We start from the raw sequence: 17,203 nt of genomic DNA on the forward strand, positions 1-17,203 counted from the left end.
CAAAATGTGACAACAGCCATTTTCTTTTTATACGCGTATCTGTGTGGCTCATGGCGTTGTCAAACCTTCCAACGTTCGTGTCGTTATTACTCGTTAACCTCAAATAAGTGCTTTTCTTTTGCCATTCCCAAGTAATTTTCACCGGTAACAAGGATTTCCCAAGAAATCATTGATATCTGAAAACATTATATTTTCTTAGTCTCGTTTTTGGCTCTTCAAAGTTGGGAGGATCTTACTTCATTGATTGAATCCGAATCGTTCAAAAAATGTGATTTTCGTGAATTGTTTTCTCGACAAGTGGACGGTAGATCCTATAATTTCGATATTTTTCTTTGAAATTAGTTGTTGATTAAATGATAGCTGTTTTATAAAGTCTCTATTACTTGGTTGTAGAAAATAATATTCCCGATAAAAATTTCTTGTTTTGATTATGTTTGATATGATATTTCTTTGAAGGTATTGCATCGAAATTTCGAAATTTTTCAACATTACACGATTTTCTCGAGTTGTTTGAAAATCAAAAATTTGGCGCCCATGAGAATAAGATCTTTTCTCGAAAATATAAAATAGTATGAGCGGAAGAATTTGATTTTGTGGCACTTGAAAAATCGGTCACAAATTTATTCCGGGAATAAATGCACGTTGTATGTTTCTAGGATATTTCTAAATTACGACTCTTAAAGTTGAAATTTTCGATCTGCTCCATTAGTTCCCGGTGAACTTCCTTAACGTCCGGAATTATTGAACCGTTTTTATTAAAACCAAAACCTTCTGAACGCGATTAAAACTCGACGGGTGAGCTTTTTCAATTGAATTTTAGTATCGAACAACTTTGCCGAAGGTTTTCAAAACGATTTTACACCCGTATGGTCGTAACAGATTTATTACAGATTAGTGATAATTCTCAGGGAATGGGAACGTTCGGAAAAGGTGTGAAAAACCCTCGTTATTCGTTTTATAGCAGGATTTACGTTTTGCTGAGTACAATGACAGGTTTCGACGACGGTAAATCCACCGTATCGATCAGTGATGAAACTAATTTTTCAGCAAAACGTCAAAATGCTCGATGCCTGAATAAACTGCGAGGAATTCTTCGATAAAATACGAATGATCGTTGTGAGTTAACGATTAGCATGAAAAGCATGAGCCAGGAAAGTGATAATAATAAATGGAAAATATGAAGCGACGCGAGAGATTCCACCGAGCGTCTTATATTCGAGTTTCGAATAATCTCAATTGCTAAACAAACTCAATCACGTTTTCATGCGGCTTTTATTCCGCGCATCGCACACCCGCGACTCCCCCCGTCTGCGTATCCGCATCGGATTAATCGCACCGTCATTCCCCACCGAAACAGGTGTTTGTATGCGAACAAGATAATTTGAAGAATAGTCGACGAGATTTTAGATGAAATTGAAAAAAAAAATACGAAGCCCTGTACTGTTATGTGGCGGCCATCACTGCATCAAACCGTAACGACGGTGCTCCGTATTTACTCAGTCCTCGAGCCACGACGATAAACCCCTCAATTTTTCCACATCGAGAAATTTCATTCCTCCAATGACATTTCGCGTTCACACGCATTTTCAGTTTGTTATCCATCTCAGCAAAAATCTACGATACGAGGCGTGCGTGTCGAACGGAAAACGAATGCGTTGACGTCCCTCCGGAGTCAAAAACGTACATGAAAGCCCAAAAGTCCAGAGTTTTCGTTCGATCGTGAGCACCCGAAGTGTGTCAACGCGAGGGCTTTCCGGAGGGAATTCGCCAAGAGGAAGTATCTTCCGTGAACAAGGAAGTGAAAAATTTCTCGAAAAATTCCGGGCAGTTGAGAACCGTCGCTTCGTCTTTCATTTTTTGCTGCAACCCACTGCCGCGCTCATCCGATCTGCGCGTTGCATCGCGCGCCGTTATATTTCGTTCACAGCAGCAGCAGCAGCAGCAGCGAGACTTGGAAGCGTTCCGTGGGACGTTTCCCTTCGTAATAAAGTGAAGTTTTTCTCGCTCGCGGTTGATGTGCAGCAGTTGAGAACCCTCCTTTTGGTACGCGCACGGAAGGCTCTCCGGAGCCGTGCCAGCAGAGAACGAACGGTTCGTGTACGCTCTACGGGTTCTCGCTCGGATCGAGCAAACCTTGTCTCGTTGCCGAGGCCCGACAGCGCCGCGTTGATACGTGCGGATCCGAGAGACCGTAGGTGGGTGTGCTGAGCGCCCCCTTTCCCTCGGCCTCCCTAACGTTTCTCTCTCCGTTTCTCCGACAGCGTTGCTCTCTACCGTGTTCCCTCCTTTTTTCTTCCTTCGTTTTTATTTTTATTTTCATTTTTTTTCATTTTTTTTTTTTTTTTTTTTTTTTTTATCAACAAGCGTCAAGCTACGGTACTGTTACTCTCGATTTTGCGGCTTTACCTACAATATTATCTCCCGGCGACGATGCTCTGTGCAATTCCAAATTTCTGTTCTTCCCCTTCCCCCCGGCTCGGCCAGGCGCCCTTCCTTTGTTCCTGAGTTTATCACTGAATTTCGCTTGTCCATAACTTTCTCTCTGCCTCGACGAATATGTATACGAATGTTTAGGATGATTCGTGAGCTTCACTCTCACGAAGACGTCACTTAATATTATGATAGCGATAAACAACGAAGCTCCCCACGGTATAACGACCTTTCAAGTTTCCCAATTACATTATGAAACGGTGCCCCAAGTGCCCGTTTGGACGGTATTAAACTTGTGTTTACCACTGACCCGATACTGTCAATGAACAGCAAACGTGCGTTTGCTCAGAGGCTCTTTGACTGCGGGAGCATCATCGCGTACAGTTTGTGTTTTTCATTGCATTATGCCACATTACCTACTTATTCTTATCTTAGTAACTCTTCGAGCAGGCGTAATAACTTTGAAAATTTGTTATCTCGGTTTTTATTCGTTTAGAATATTAACGAGTTCGCGAATTGATAAGAAGACGTTCTGAGATTCGCTCGTCTGGTGTGCGAGAGAGCTTCACTTTCTGCTGCTACAGTGGAGCTGAAATTGTCGAGTTACTGGAAATCGATCCCCGTACTATGTTTCTTACGCCTTTTTCTAAATATTCGTCATTTTTCCAAGGTATTCCTTCCACGAACCCGAATATTCTACAAACAAGTGATTTTAAGTAACAGTCAAGTGAAAGTGCGTGCGAATTTATTGGCGAAATTTCAGGTCAGGTTATCGAACATTCAATAAAGAATTGAAGCTTGAAAAATCGTAAAATTTGTACATTTCTATTCAATAATTCATGTGCCAAATAATTCTAAATTCCTGACACACAAACTGTCTCACAGATGGAAAAATATGTAAAGAATCCATAGCGACGATAAAAATAAAGCGTTACCGAATTCTTAAAAGAGACATTAACGATAGAAGTTGGAAAAATGGCAGAAGCAGAAGCTTTCCCCCAAGCGCCCCGATTGCTTGGTTATTTCGTGAGATTTTTTTCTCCAGTTCAATTGATATGTCTCGTAAGGAAATTCCATCGGAGAGAATATCGTGACAGGCTACTCACTAAAATATTTACAACGACGACGAAACGATTGCAAGAATGCGGAGTCTTTCTCGTTTTTGCAAAAATATATCACGAGGCTTCGCTCCTCGATTATTTTTCCGAGGGGCTGACTAAGCCTGAGATACGAATGAGAAGAATTCTTTTTGGCCGGCGAGCGTGAGAAATTGCATCGATTAACGGATCGAAGGAATTTCGTCTCCATTTATCACACGTTATGAACGCAATTGCGCGTATGCGTTTCAAATTTGTTTTTTTCAAACATTAATCGCATGTATATTCGATGCGTTCGTTGCTGACTAAGCTTCGAATAGGTGTAAACGCAATTTGCACATGTATTCAGTCAGGAGAGTAGCGTGTTTTTATAGAGCGGACATGATATACCGAGAGAAAGAGAGCGAGGGAGAGAGAAACCACGCTCTGTCCGAGTCGTTCGTACTTTAACGCTCGCTAAACGACATTGGAGCACGTACGTTCCACGTACAATTCTTCCACCACAAACACTGCTCTCGTGCGGTGCTTGGAACGAGTGCGTTATATATTATCGTACACGAAAAGATTGCTCGACGAATGCGGCGTGTAATTTAAGGTGGTCTATGCACTTTAAAACTTGTAACATATATTACTACAACAAATAATGAACGAGGCTTTGCGTTGCATCGTTCGAATGCAACGCGATGTTTGTTCGTATTCAACAAATCATATCGTTATTGCGGCTCAAGAGCTGTTTTCACCCCGTTTAGGAATTCCCAGCAGAAAGCGAGACGACACGATAATCGGCAAAATTGAACAAAATCGAAAGGAACGAACAACGAGATCGTAATTAAATGAGGAAAATACTTTTTATATGAATCCGTCTCATGGATGAAGAACCGAGAAAAAAAAGCTGCTTTGAAGATCCGTAGACACGGGTTTCAGCGTCGCCTCGTCAGCTCGAAAGTTTTCGAGGATAATCGAATATACAGAAATGATAAAAATACAATGAAAAATTCTTCGATCGAACAGCAAAGTTTGAGAATTCATGCCCCCTCTCGGTCCAAAATGAGGATCAGGGAAACTCAAAGCTCAATAAAGGGGGTACACGAAACTTCATTCCATGTTGAAAGCCCAAGTACAGCTCGGAGGGTCGAAATTATGGGAGCTCAGAGTTTTTTTCATCAGAGATCTAGAAATAGGTGATCGCGCGCATATACGTATGAGTGAACAGGGACTCGCTGCGAGGGGAGTTTGCCTCCCTCGATGCAACGCCACAACACACCCTCGCGCAGACTGTGCGCTGCTTCGAATGCACGAAAACTTGATCGCTCACGAAGCTAGAGAACGTTCCAAATTGAACAAGTAGCTTAGCCGAAAGAGTGACGACGGTAAGCCGCAGGAATATATTCTCGTTCGCGTGAAAACGACTCTTCCTGGCCACCTCAGTGCTGAGCCCTCTCGCTCTCTCTCTCTTTCTCTCTTCCTTCTTTCTCCCCCCGCACGAGGAAATTATTCGAGACTTTTCATCGTGCAAAAGAGCAGCAGCAGCAGCAGCAGCAGCAGCAGTAGCTGCCACTAATACGGGCACAGAGAGGGTGGATGTGCAGGTTCAATACAGAATATTCTTTTCATCTCTTCGGTGCTGTCACATCGCCCCCATATGGAGTTCCAGGCGAAATGATCTGCTCGAATAATTTGTCATTTCTTGCTCACTCCGAGAAAGCCTCGTTTTCAATTAAAAATCCACCGAATTGTGTATTTTTTATGAAACCCAGCGTTAATTATTTCTTTTGAAAGAGCATCGCAGCAAGGGTATTCTCGTACTTTTGAAACTGTGTCGTCAAATTTAACAAATTGTTTAGGGAGCCCCGCGTTCAAAAGTGTGCGATCATCGTTCGGGACGAAAGCAGAGCGAGTGGAAGTGGAAAGTTGGAGTCCAACGGAATTGACGAAAAAGAGATTTATAAGTCATTTTTTTATTTCACGGATCATTGATGTGGGTTGAAAAATTACGAATTGCAAATTAGGTAGGTAACAGAATTGGATAATTATAGAATTATTGGAGAGGTTTTTTAGATGATTTCGTTGGCCTCCAACGTTGCAAATTTCAGCGTCATTTCTCGATGTGGTTTCGAAGGAATTGAAATGTTTGTTGTGCACTTGTGAGTTTACCAGATCTCTTGCTTTTATTCATTTGAGTCATTTCTTCATCAATCCAAGTTCAAGAGCTTAAACGAGAGAGTGAAATATAAGAGTCGGAAAATTTTTGTATATTGCGAAAGAATAGCCCATATGTGTGAGAGGTGTGAGGCGCAAGAAGCTTCACGAGGATCGTGACTCGAATTCAGTTTGGAAATAATGAGTGCTTTAATCAGCCAGACCGGATTTGCAATGGTATATACTCGTATCAAGATTTGAAGAAGCAAAAAATTATAAATGTCCCACGTGTATTCCGTACGTGTCGTTGAACGTATTGATTTCAACTCATAAGAGGCCGAAAACTGATAGTTGGGACAGAAATTTATTATATTTACTTCCGTTTTCAAAAATTACATTTCTCGATCGCCCCCCCCCCCCCCCCCCCCACCCCCCTCGCAGGGTTGAATTTTCATTCGTTCTTGTCGCAAATGTTCCAGACGCAGAAACATAAAAGAGAAAACAAAAAAGAATTTTAAGGTAGTGCACGAAACGATTCTCTTAAGAAAGTCTTGAAGTTTACACAGAGTTTAAATAGATAGTCGACTGACTTGCTATTTTAAAGGGTTTTGCTGTGCGTAAAAAATCGTTTATCTTTCCATATAACGACTGAACGCTTCGTACACGAAGTTTATAAAAACGTACACAATAACAATGGGAATAAAACGAAAAAAAAAATTGGTAAAACGAGCACTCGGAACCTCACATTTGCTTATTTCGGGATTTTGTTTCTTCTTGGCTTGGGCCATTCCTGTCATAGTCTTCTGTCTTTTTATTGACACTTTTTTCTTGATCCCACTGTGTTTTCTCTTTACGCTCTGTAGAGCGATTTTTTACATAATAAACTTAAGTATTTTAGCCAGGGTCGAATGAAATTTTGGGCTCGGTCAGTGATCGATCCCCGATTAATTAATGGCTTTTAATTACATTGACGAAAAGATAAGTTGAAAAAATGCATTTACAATTTCGAATTAATAGCTCTGACAATAATTTAGAGCGATAATATCTTTGATTAGGGAGTAAAAACCGACCCAATTTAGACACCCATAAAATACAATTCTTCGGGCATGATTTTCCTCAAGGAACGTACTCCATGGGGAATATTAGCCTTTTTAAAGAACTCGAAAACATCAAACTGACCTCTCACTCATATTCGATAAAAAGGTTCTAAAATATTCAGTCATTATTATGTGTCAAACAACCTCATAATTTATTGTTTCCATTTTTATAACAATAATATTATTGAAATACCGTTATTAGATATAAAAATAAAGAGACTGGTAATTGCAAAAATAAACATTGAATTTCTTGAGTGAAAGATGGAGAAAAATTTGACAAAGTGAATAAAAATATTGGATTACTGTCTATAAACGAACAAGGGAAGCTCAAATCTGAGATAATCGTCAAAAGCATGTCCCACTTATCGAAGATAATCTCGATCTTATCTCCCTAATATTGAAATCAACGGGTCGATCCGGGTTGAGGATCACTGGCGCCCAAGCTCGGAATATGAGCCGGCCACCTGTGTCATTGGCATCGCACGAAATTCATAATAATCATTTGTCTCAGTAATCTCGTGGTGGATGATTTATCGTGTGTAATAAAGTTAAACGTTTGTAGTGTAACGCCGAGTGCTTAAATTCGAGCTTCAATTGTTAGAGCGTATTTTAATCGTGTTCTCGTATCTACAAACTCTAATCCTAATCGACGCAAACCCAAACACTGGGAATGTTTACAAATATGCGGATAAAGATTTGAATCATTCGCCACAATAATTCGTTCACCGTATCCGTCCCCGTGGATTCTATAATTATTATTGGAGACCCGCCAGAAAAAACGGCGTTTCCAAGCGCGATGAATGAATTAGTAATCGATTTACTTGATTTGAGCTCCGCGGAAGCCCACACTCGCGCATACTAAATTGACCTAAATTTCAGTCTGAACGTTCGTACGCTTTCACGTACATGCAAATCCCGCTTCCATTAATGTATTATAAAGCTACAGCAGGATACGCTGCTGTACTCTGCACACACGATACCTGAAGGGGCACATTTCATTAGTTAATTCTCATGAGTTTTTCATTCGGTCGATGTGTTTTTACGTGGTCTTACGAACAAGTGAAATTTTAGTATAAATAAAACGAACCGAAAATTCAATGAATGCAACATTTTTCGGGATACGCGTCCGAATACTTCATTGGATGTTCAACTCCCTATTGACATTGAAGAACGTTCATTCTTGGATGCGGATATTTTGGGCATTGAATTTTATTTTTAATTCGTTTCGCTCAGGACTTTTATCGTGTCTCTAAAAATTCAAAGAGCAAATTAGACGGGTTTTTAGAAGGAAAATCTTCTGAGTGCAAACCTCTAGGCAGACAACGAAACAGTGAAAATGAATGATATTTTTATTGATACTCGCATAAGCTTCATTCAATATTGATAAATGAAAAATTTAATGCTGTTGCAGGGTTCACCGCTTTACTTGGACATTGGTCGTCGGTTTCGGCCATTGCTGAGCTGCAGCCTGTCACGTAGTACTATTCCGAAGATACTCCTCAGTAGATTACATGCCATATCAGATTTTCAGCCTCGATCCAAGTTCGTGGGAAATTCGTACTGCTTAAGGAAAATCATGTGATTCAAAAAAGTAACTGAACTTTTTTACTCTTTTCACAATCAAAGAAACGATTAAAATTTATTCTCGAAATTATTGAAATTATGTGTAACTTATTTTTTGAGATTGAACAATTTTTAATATAATTATAGCGGTTTAAATACTTTCGAAGTCAAATCGTCAAGCAAAATGTAACAACAGCCATTTTCTTTTTATACGCGTTTGCATATCTGTGTTTAAACCAGCTGGCTCATGGCGTTGTCAAACCTTCCAACGTTCGTGTCGTTATTACTAGTTAACCTCAAATAAGTGTTTTTCTTTTTCTATTCCCAAGTGATTTTCCCAGGAAATCATTGATATCTGAAAACATTATATTTTCTTACTCTCGTTTTTGGCTCTTCAAAGTTGGGAGGATCCTACTTCATTAAATCCAAATTGTCACACAGGAAGTGCGCATGCCCTGAGAGCATAACCCTTAAAAAAATGTGATTTTCGTGAATTGTTTCAAGTTGGTCTCAGAGTTGGAATTTTCGATTTCCATTAAATTCCGGTGAACTTGCTTAAGAGTATGGATCAGTCGACTAACCTCACTTGGAATTTTCGAAATGAAAATTCTTTGCCACAGTTTGACCGATTAAGGACGATGGCAAAAATCGGCTGACGAAGCCTTTTTTTAATCGGTCAAACTGTGTCGAAGAATTTTTAATTTCAAAATTTGCAGCAATCTTTCTCGCGCTCGCGGTCGCGATATAACGACTGATTCGTCCTCTTAAGCTTAACTAGTTTGTCTGAGAAATTGGCAAAAAAGTAATCGCTTAAAAATTGGGCTGCGATAGTTAATTCATCCGAAGAGTGAATGTAACCTGGAACATGAGACGCTAACACGGTATTGGAGAAACGAAAATGTTTATTTTGGATTGTGCATTTTTTATAAAAATGTTAAAATCGTTAGGAAAATCTCTGTTCACACGATTCAAGAAATCGCAGTGAAAAATACATTGCTTGCATTTCATTGCCGGGATCGTTGATGCGATTCGTCAGTTTTCTCCCACCGTTGCATCGAATCCTGAATATTGCTAAACTTGTGATGCTTCACGACGCTGAAGTCTGCAACGTTGGAGTCCAACGAAATGAATGAAAAAAACATTTGTAATTCACCAATTATTTTTTATTTCACGAAATATTGGTGCAGCTTGAAAAACTACGAATTTCAAATTCGACAGATAACAAAATTCGAGAATTACTGGAATCATTAGGGGTTTTTTTTTTACATCATTTCGTTGGACTCCAACGTTGCAAACTTCAGCGTCATGATGCTTCTTCGTGCAGGAAATCCGACAAAGCTAGATAATCAATAAAAATATAATGTTATCCACTGGCTGGAACAAAACAAGGGATTCCCTTACAAAACGGACATTTCGGTTCTATTCATCCCCAGGAACGATAAAGGCGTGAGAGCCCCAAGGCCTTTTCCTTTTTTCTCAGTTGGGAAGAAGAAATTACGCAGACGAGGCTCAGCGGGGACCCCCGTATTAGGTGAAGCAAAATGCTCGTCCGGACGAGCTCGCGTCCGGTATTTCACGTGTCTCGTAACGGGCACGACATACGCTCCCTTCTCGAACTCTCTCCTGTCCATTACCCCGAAGCTAATATCTTTCCCTTACGATTTAACTTTCCGCTCGAGTTGATTGTGATAAGAAATAAGAAAGTATTTATTTTTTATATATTTCAAGATTAAGAAACTGCAGTGGTGCCGATTCGATTTTAAAAAAGTAACGGTAAGTTGAGTAAATACGATCTGCGAGAGTTAAAAGAGGCATCGCATAATAAACTGCACGACGAGAGAAGACACGAGCTCTGATTCTGATCGCACCCATGAAATAATCAGTGACCGGCCTACACTCGTGCGTTGGGATATTTTTCGATGAGCATCGGCGTGTTCCGTTTCCGTGTTTTATTTTCAGCCCCATTTATTATCTTCTCGATTGATCCTGCCTGAATTCAACTTGCATCGAGTCTCGTCAAGACTGAGTATAGAAAAGCTGATATCAGGGATGGAATTTTGCGCACATTTTCATTATTTCAACGAATCCTTAACGACAGGTTAATTAGCCTGTCGTGCCATTTATATCATTTGCATCATTTCATTTATCATGAACGATAATTCGGAACGAAAGCGGATTAAGATTTTTCCTCGACAAGGTTAACCGAGCCAATGAACTGTTACGTTTCTGTCACGATTTTCGAGCATCCTCCATGCGTAGAGAAAATATGTGAGTCGGAATAATGGGACGTTGAACTTAGATAGCTCGAGTTCCCGCACCTTTATCATCGTCTGCGTGCAGAGCGTCCCGGAGACGAGAATGTCACAACGTAGCTCGGATCTTGTGCTACTTTTTTCAAGCTTGCTTCAGGAAGACGAATAAAGGCCATTTTTGTTACTAACGAAGTTTATCGATTTTATTACATTTCGTAGTATTTTTTCCAATGCCCGAACGATCGTATTTTATGGATGTCTAAATTGGGTCGGTTTACGACGCTGAAGTTTGCAACGTTGGAGTTCAACGAAATGAACGAAAAAAAGATTTATAATTCATTATTTTTTTATTTCACGAATTATTGATGTGGCTTAAAAAATTACGAATTGGAAATTCGGCAGGGAACAAAATTGGAGATTTACTGGAACTATTTGAGAGTTTTTTAGAACATTTCGTTGGACTCCAACGTTGGGAACTTCAGCGTCATGTCGGTTTTTACTCCCTAATCAAAGATATTATCGCTCTAAATTATTGTCAGAATTATTGATTCGAAATTATAAATACATTTTTTCAACTTATCTTTTCGTGAATGCAATTAAAAGCCCTTAATTAATCGGGGATCCATCACTGACTCAGCCCAAAATTTTATTCGTCCCTGGCCAAAATACTATAGTTTTTTATGTGTGGAAATGGATCAAGAAAAAAGTGTTAATAAAAAGACAGAAGGCTGTGACAGGAGTGGCCCAAGCGAAGATGAAACAAAATGCTGAAATAAGCAAATGTGAGATTTCACGAGTACTCATTACCAATTTCGTTCAATCTTCAACGTAATATAGTTTTATTACTAGTAAGACAATCGTCTAGAATTTTTTCCCAGACCTTCGTTACATACTTCATTATTATTGTGTACTTTTTCATAAACTTTGTAAGAAGTGTTCATTCGTTATATGGAAAGATAAACGATTTTTTACGCACAGTTACTATAATCCTGTGTGTTTTCTTCATATTCAAACACGTTTATTTAAATAACCAATAGGACGAACCCTTTAAAATTTGTCATGCGAGTCAGTCAACACCCATTCGAATTCTGTCTAAATTTCGAAACTAGCTTTCTTAAAGAATATCGTTTCGTGGACGAACTACCTTAATAAAGAAAGGGGACGAAAAACTCGAGTGGGAGCCCCAACGAGATGAAACTCTCGATTCTGCTTCCAGAAACGTTGAGAAAAATGAGGGAGAGAAGAAACAAAATATCGTGGATCAATCAACTTTTGTTCAATATTTTTTGACCTCCGATCGAAGAACTTTTGATTTTTTTTTCTTTCACATTCGTCGTCAACCAAGGGGACGGGATATGACGAACGTTATTCGCTCGATGCGTTTTAGTTCACGTTTTTTCTTCGTTTCTTCTATTTCGTTCAATTCCTTTGTTATAGAGTTTGGTATAAGCGTTTAAATATAACCTGCCGCCAGTGTTCGCTCGTATTCTTTTATTTTTCTCCTGTATTGTTGTTGTTGTTATTTTTTTCATATTCTCTCTTCCTTTCTCTTGCTGCGCCGGAAAGAGGACGTTTTTTGTTTCGCTTTTGCTCGTTCGCTCTCTTCACCACTTCGGCCTCACAACGGGGAGAGGACGATTTTTATACCCTCTCCGCCTCCTCTTAGCGCTGATACGAACTCCGTGTACGTAGCCCACTGAGAAGGGACGTTTTTCTCTTTTTCCAACTCTCTCTCTCACCCTCCCTTCCTCTTTCTTGTTTTAATCTCTTGACAGGACGGACTCGCAGGGGTCAGAAAACTCCCATCGAAATTTTATTCTTTGTCCAGCCCCTCCGAGCGCGTCGACGCGTATTTTCATTTGAATGTTTTATTTTATTAATAAAACATTCTTTTTCTATTAATGTTAGCTTTTTTCAGTGTTTATAACACGAGCCGTGAGGCAGCGATCGGAAGAGTGCAAGGTGGGGTGGGTGCTCAAATGAGCGTTTCATGTAGAATCGAGAAGCACTCGAAACAAAATGTTTCGTTGCACCGCAGCTTGTCCTAAATTTAATAAGCGGCAACGCTCCTCTCTTTCTTTCTATTTTTCTCCCGTTCCCTTTGACTGGTTTTATTCGAGGAAATCTTCTGCTTGAAGACTCTCGTCGTCGCAGTTCGATCGCGACCACGTCGGAAATACGACTTTCTTTCCTTTTGGTCAAATACGAGAGAAATGTTTGGTCAGGTGCACCGTGCGAAAGCCGTCGAAACGGAGAGCGATCGAATGAACTGCATGGACAATTTGAAAAAAATTTCGAGGAACAAACGCGAAAAGTCTGTCAAAGACGAAAATTCTCACTACACTCTCCGCAATGTTTCGACTGTTTACCAAATTTCAATCTAGCACTCTGCCCCGAGGTCCACACTCAACCAATTAGCTTCGATTGGCTCCGTCAATGTCCTCGGAACGTGCCATTTTACACGTACCTTTCTGGTGGAAAAAAATGTGGGAAAAATAAAAGTCCGCATAAGCGCGTATCCGCAACGATGATATTTCTCGATATGAAAAACGACGGTGAGAATAAATATCGACAAACGGTCGTTAAATATCACTTTCATGGACCTTTAACGATCCTTAATGAACAAAAAATTGCTGTACGCTATTTCAGAATGCTGGGTTCAAACTATAATACAAGCAAATACTTTCCTCCGTGAGATCCAGCGAGTATGACGCAGTTACTTTCTTAACATCTCATTTTCCTGGACATAATCACTTGAGCATTCTGGAATATTTTATCTCGAAGGTACACAGACTTTAAGGTAGATGGGTGAATATTCGCCATCCAAGATTACGCGATGATATTTTTGGTAGGCAAAAATGAATTCGTACTGGATAGATTTATGCAAAATTTCGACGCTAGTTACCGCGTAGTTTGACAGCAAATCAATTATTGAATATCAACTTTTCTCTGACGCTTATCACTCCGGCATATGAAAACCGTACACACATGAAAAGTTATTGAATTTTTTCGTTAGTTATATCCAAGATTTCGCAAAAAAAAATCGATCGTTGTATTTCGTGGATATTCAAGAATACATGAGTATTTTAGTTTTTGAATCGTATTGTTGAAAATCGGCTGAAATATGAAAAAATATCTGATGAGAAATCATTCGGATTATACGACAAATAGATCAGTAACGTTTGACAGCGCTGCATTCAATATACGTTCGTATATGATGTCAGTTCGACCTTCCTTTTTGATCGTTCATTTTTTCATTTTCCTCTACTGCAATACCACTTTGGACAGTAAACTTACTAAATAACCTATAAAATTTGTAAACAAAAGTGACAGCGTGACATCAATAGCAGCGGCAGCTGCTGCACCACACTAGTCAAAATGAACTCTTCAAACGTCCTTTTTATAATAAAATTGTATAAAAATGTTGGTTCTTTACCAATTATATTTCTAAAATAATAAAATTATTGTTTTCAAGCAAGTTTCGTATTTTGAAATTTTCGAAAAATATAGTTACTGCAAAAATCACGTAGCCGTCACCCATCCACCTTAATGGCTATAAAAAATGATTTTTTTATTATTTCTATAAAGAAAAATTGAATCGTTGTTAAACTGTCAAAGTTCAGGTAACTCGATGGTTCGACGACGCTGAAGTTTGCAACGTTGGAGTCCAACGATATGAAAGAAAAAAACATTTGTTTATTCACCAATGTTTTATTTCACGAAGCATCGGTGCAGGTTAAAAAACTACGAATTGCAAATTCGGCAGGAAACGAAATTGTAGAATTACTGGAATTATTGGAGGCTTTTTTTACATCATTTCGTTGGACTCCAACTTCAGCGTCATCGAGCTCGAGCATGTGCTTCAATTTCGGTGTATGAGTTTAGAAAGACTTCGGGTTGAAAAATTCAACGCTGCGGCGAAACCCGGAATCGAGGAATCGCGTTGCTTTGTACTTCGAATTAATAAAAACAACGATAGTTTGGAAACGTGCGAAAAAAGCTCAATTTTTTTTCCTAGTATCCCAGCAGCCGGGAGAAATAATTGAACGGAATGTTAAAATGCATGGTGGTTCACACTTTTGACACATACGATATTTCGTAGTCGCGTCAAAATGGAGACCACGCCACAGGGGGGATACGACACACGGTCGGTCGATAATAATCTCTCGTTCAACTTTGCTCTGAGACGCGGTTGTGCGCTCCAGAAAATGTCGAACGGTCTTGAGCCCTTTTTATTCGAAGAAAGCAAAAATATATGCGGAACGACACTATCGGATAATTCCGCTTCGATAACAAACGAAAAATCTTTCAGGGAGCATCCGATTTACTCATCGTTCAATTTTTACGACGCTCAAGTTTGCAACGTTAGAGTTCAACGAAATTAACGAAAAGAAGATTTGTGGTTCATTATTTTTTTATTTCACGAATCATTGATGCGGCTTGAAAAATCACGAATTGCAAATTCGGCAGGGAACAAAATTGGAGATTCACTGGAATTTTTCGAGTTTTCTTTACATCATTTCGTTGAACTCGAACGTTGCAAATTTCAGCGTCATCGATTTTTAAGGGGCGGCGGTGGTGGTCCTGCTTTAGAAAGTCAAAAAAATCTATGATTTTCGGGAATGTTTTTAAGATAGACAAAAATAACTCAGCATAACGAACTTTTCGGTAATGTTTCAAGGATATTTCAAAAGTACAAAAACATTTTTTTAATGTGAGAAATACTAATTTGTACATGGTTTATGTGCAAAGTCTGATTGTCGAAATTTCTCAGCTGTGTACAACCTGGATATCGTAACTATTGTCTGCAACATAAATACCAAATTTTTTTTCCATTTTCAAATATTTTTCTTCTATATGAACCTATGGAAACCCGAAAAAATTGAAAAATTTTATACTACCCAGCTTGTTGAAAAGATATTCTTCTTCTTTAGAAGCGTTTTTTTTTCAAACTCGTTATAAAAAAAGATTTTCGCAATTTTCTCTGGCTTTTAGAGGTTCATATGAAAAGAAAATATATGAAAATGGAAAAAAAAATTGAAATTTTCGTTTCAGACAATAATTACGATCTCCACATCGTATTTCCCACATTAAAAAAATGTTTTCGTACTTTTAAAATATCCCTGAAACTGTACCGAAATATTCGCTATGCTGAGTTATTTCCGTCGATCCCAAAAACATTCCCAAAAACAATCAATTTTTTTAGCTTTCTAAAGCAGGACCCCCCTTAACGGTCTAACCAGCGGGTTAGACCGTTAAGAGCAGAGACCAAATGCTGAATCGTTAAAGGGATGGCCGACCGATCATTTCACTATTTTTTTTTCTGTTCTTTTTTTTAAATTTTATTTCGTGCCACCTCACAGTTAAAAGTGTCTCTTCCGGTACGACGGAATGTGCGTTGACTCGGGTGGTATGCCACAGGGGCTTCTCTCTCTCTCAACTGCGTCGCCATATGACTCCATCTTTCTCTTACGACTGCCCGCTCCTTTCGTTACAACGATTATATATCGGTTCTCTCTCGCCTCGCGACGCCAATGAAAAACCACCGAGATCCAAGTGTTCTCGCTCCACTATGTGCATTCACGAATGGAAAGAAAATGACCAAATTCATTATCGGGGCAGTTCGATTTTTGGAATCCTTCGGATTCGAATCGTACGGAAGAGAGCGGTAAAAACTGTCAGAAGAGTCGTCATCGATTACGATTGTTCGCGCAAAGTGTACGGAAAATACTTTTTTTTCTTTTCTACGTGTGAACGCACATTGAAATGACAACGTGCAAAATCGTATGCGATGGAATAAAATCGACGGCCACTCTCATTTTATTTATACACCGAGAAGTAAACTTTTTTTAAGCAGAGAAACATTGGATTTATTTCGAGACAAGCGTCGGTCTTTCGATTCGTCGGAAGTGCAAATTTTACTGAAAACATTTTTAACGACTATTTCTCTCGAAGGTTTTCTCAAAATTAATCGTATTTCGAGCGTGTTAACAATACGAATATGCAGACGTTTTCGTGCTGTTTAAATAATAGAGTTTCAACATACAATTTTGAACGTATTAGATATGTACAAAGGGTCAGGGAACAAAACTACGCTTCACATGCCGGGAAACGACGATGCAAAAAGCTGGAATCTGAAGATTGATATCAGGAAAAAGCGCCGTACCGTTGATATACACCGATAAAATGAATACTTGTTTTAGGAAAATATTGAATGCAAAATAACTACATTGAAAACGGTCGGGAGAAAAATGTTGTTTGACGAAGTGACGGCAGTTTGATGTGGAAAATCTCTCGTGTTTGCGAACGGTCATTCGCAGAGTATTTTTCTGCAGTTCAATTACATTTTGATCGACATCCGAATTCACGACTGATGCAGTTTCAGTTGTGGGAATATGGAAAAATAATTTGAGGAAAACGCGAGTTTTGTTCCGTACGAAATTTGACGGCTGAGGGGACGAAGCGATTGAAAAATCAAATTTTTATTTTACAACGTCAAGTGTAACGCTAACAAATTGCTCGTCACTCCCATTCGAAAATATTATTCTCCGTTACAAGATATTGCCGCAAGAATATCAAATTTTGTAGCATTAAAAATACGTTTTTCAATTGACTTTTATATAGT

General features: G+C 39.1%; 1 protein-coding gene across 2 annotated transcripts in view; it reads right to left on the reverse strand.

Annotated features, from left to right (window-relative positions):
* LOC122405580 (uncharacterized) overlaps positions 1-17,203 on the reverse strand; it is a 74,156-nt gene that overhangs the window by 55,651 nt on the left and 1,302 nt on the right. The window lies entirely within an intron of this gene.

The sequence above is a fragment of the Venturia canescens genome, chromosome 1, assembly GCF_019457755.1.
Source record: "Venturia canescens isolate UGA chromosome 1, ASM1945775v1, whole genome shotgun sequence".
Classification (NCBI taxonomy): domain Eukaryota; kingdom Metazoa; phylum Arthropoda; class Insecta; order Hymenoptera; family Ichneumonidae; genus Venturia; species Venturia canescens.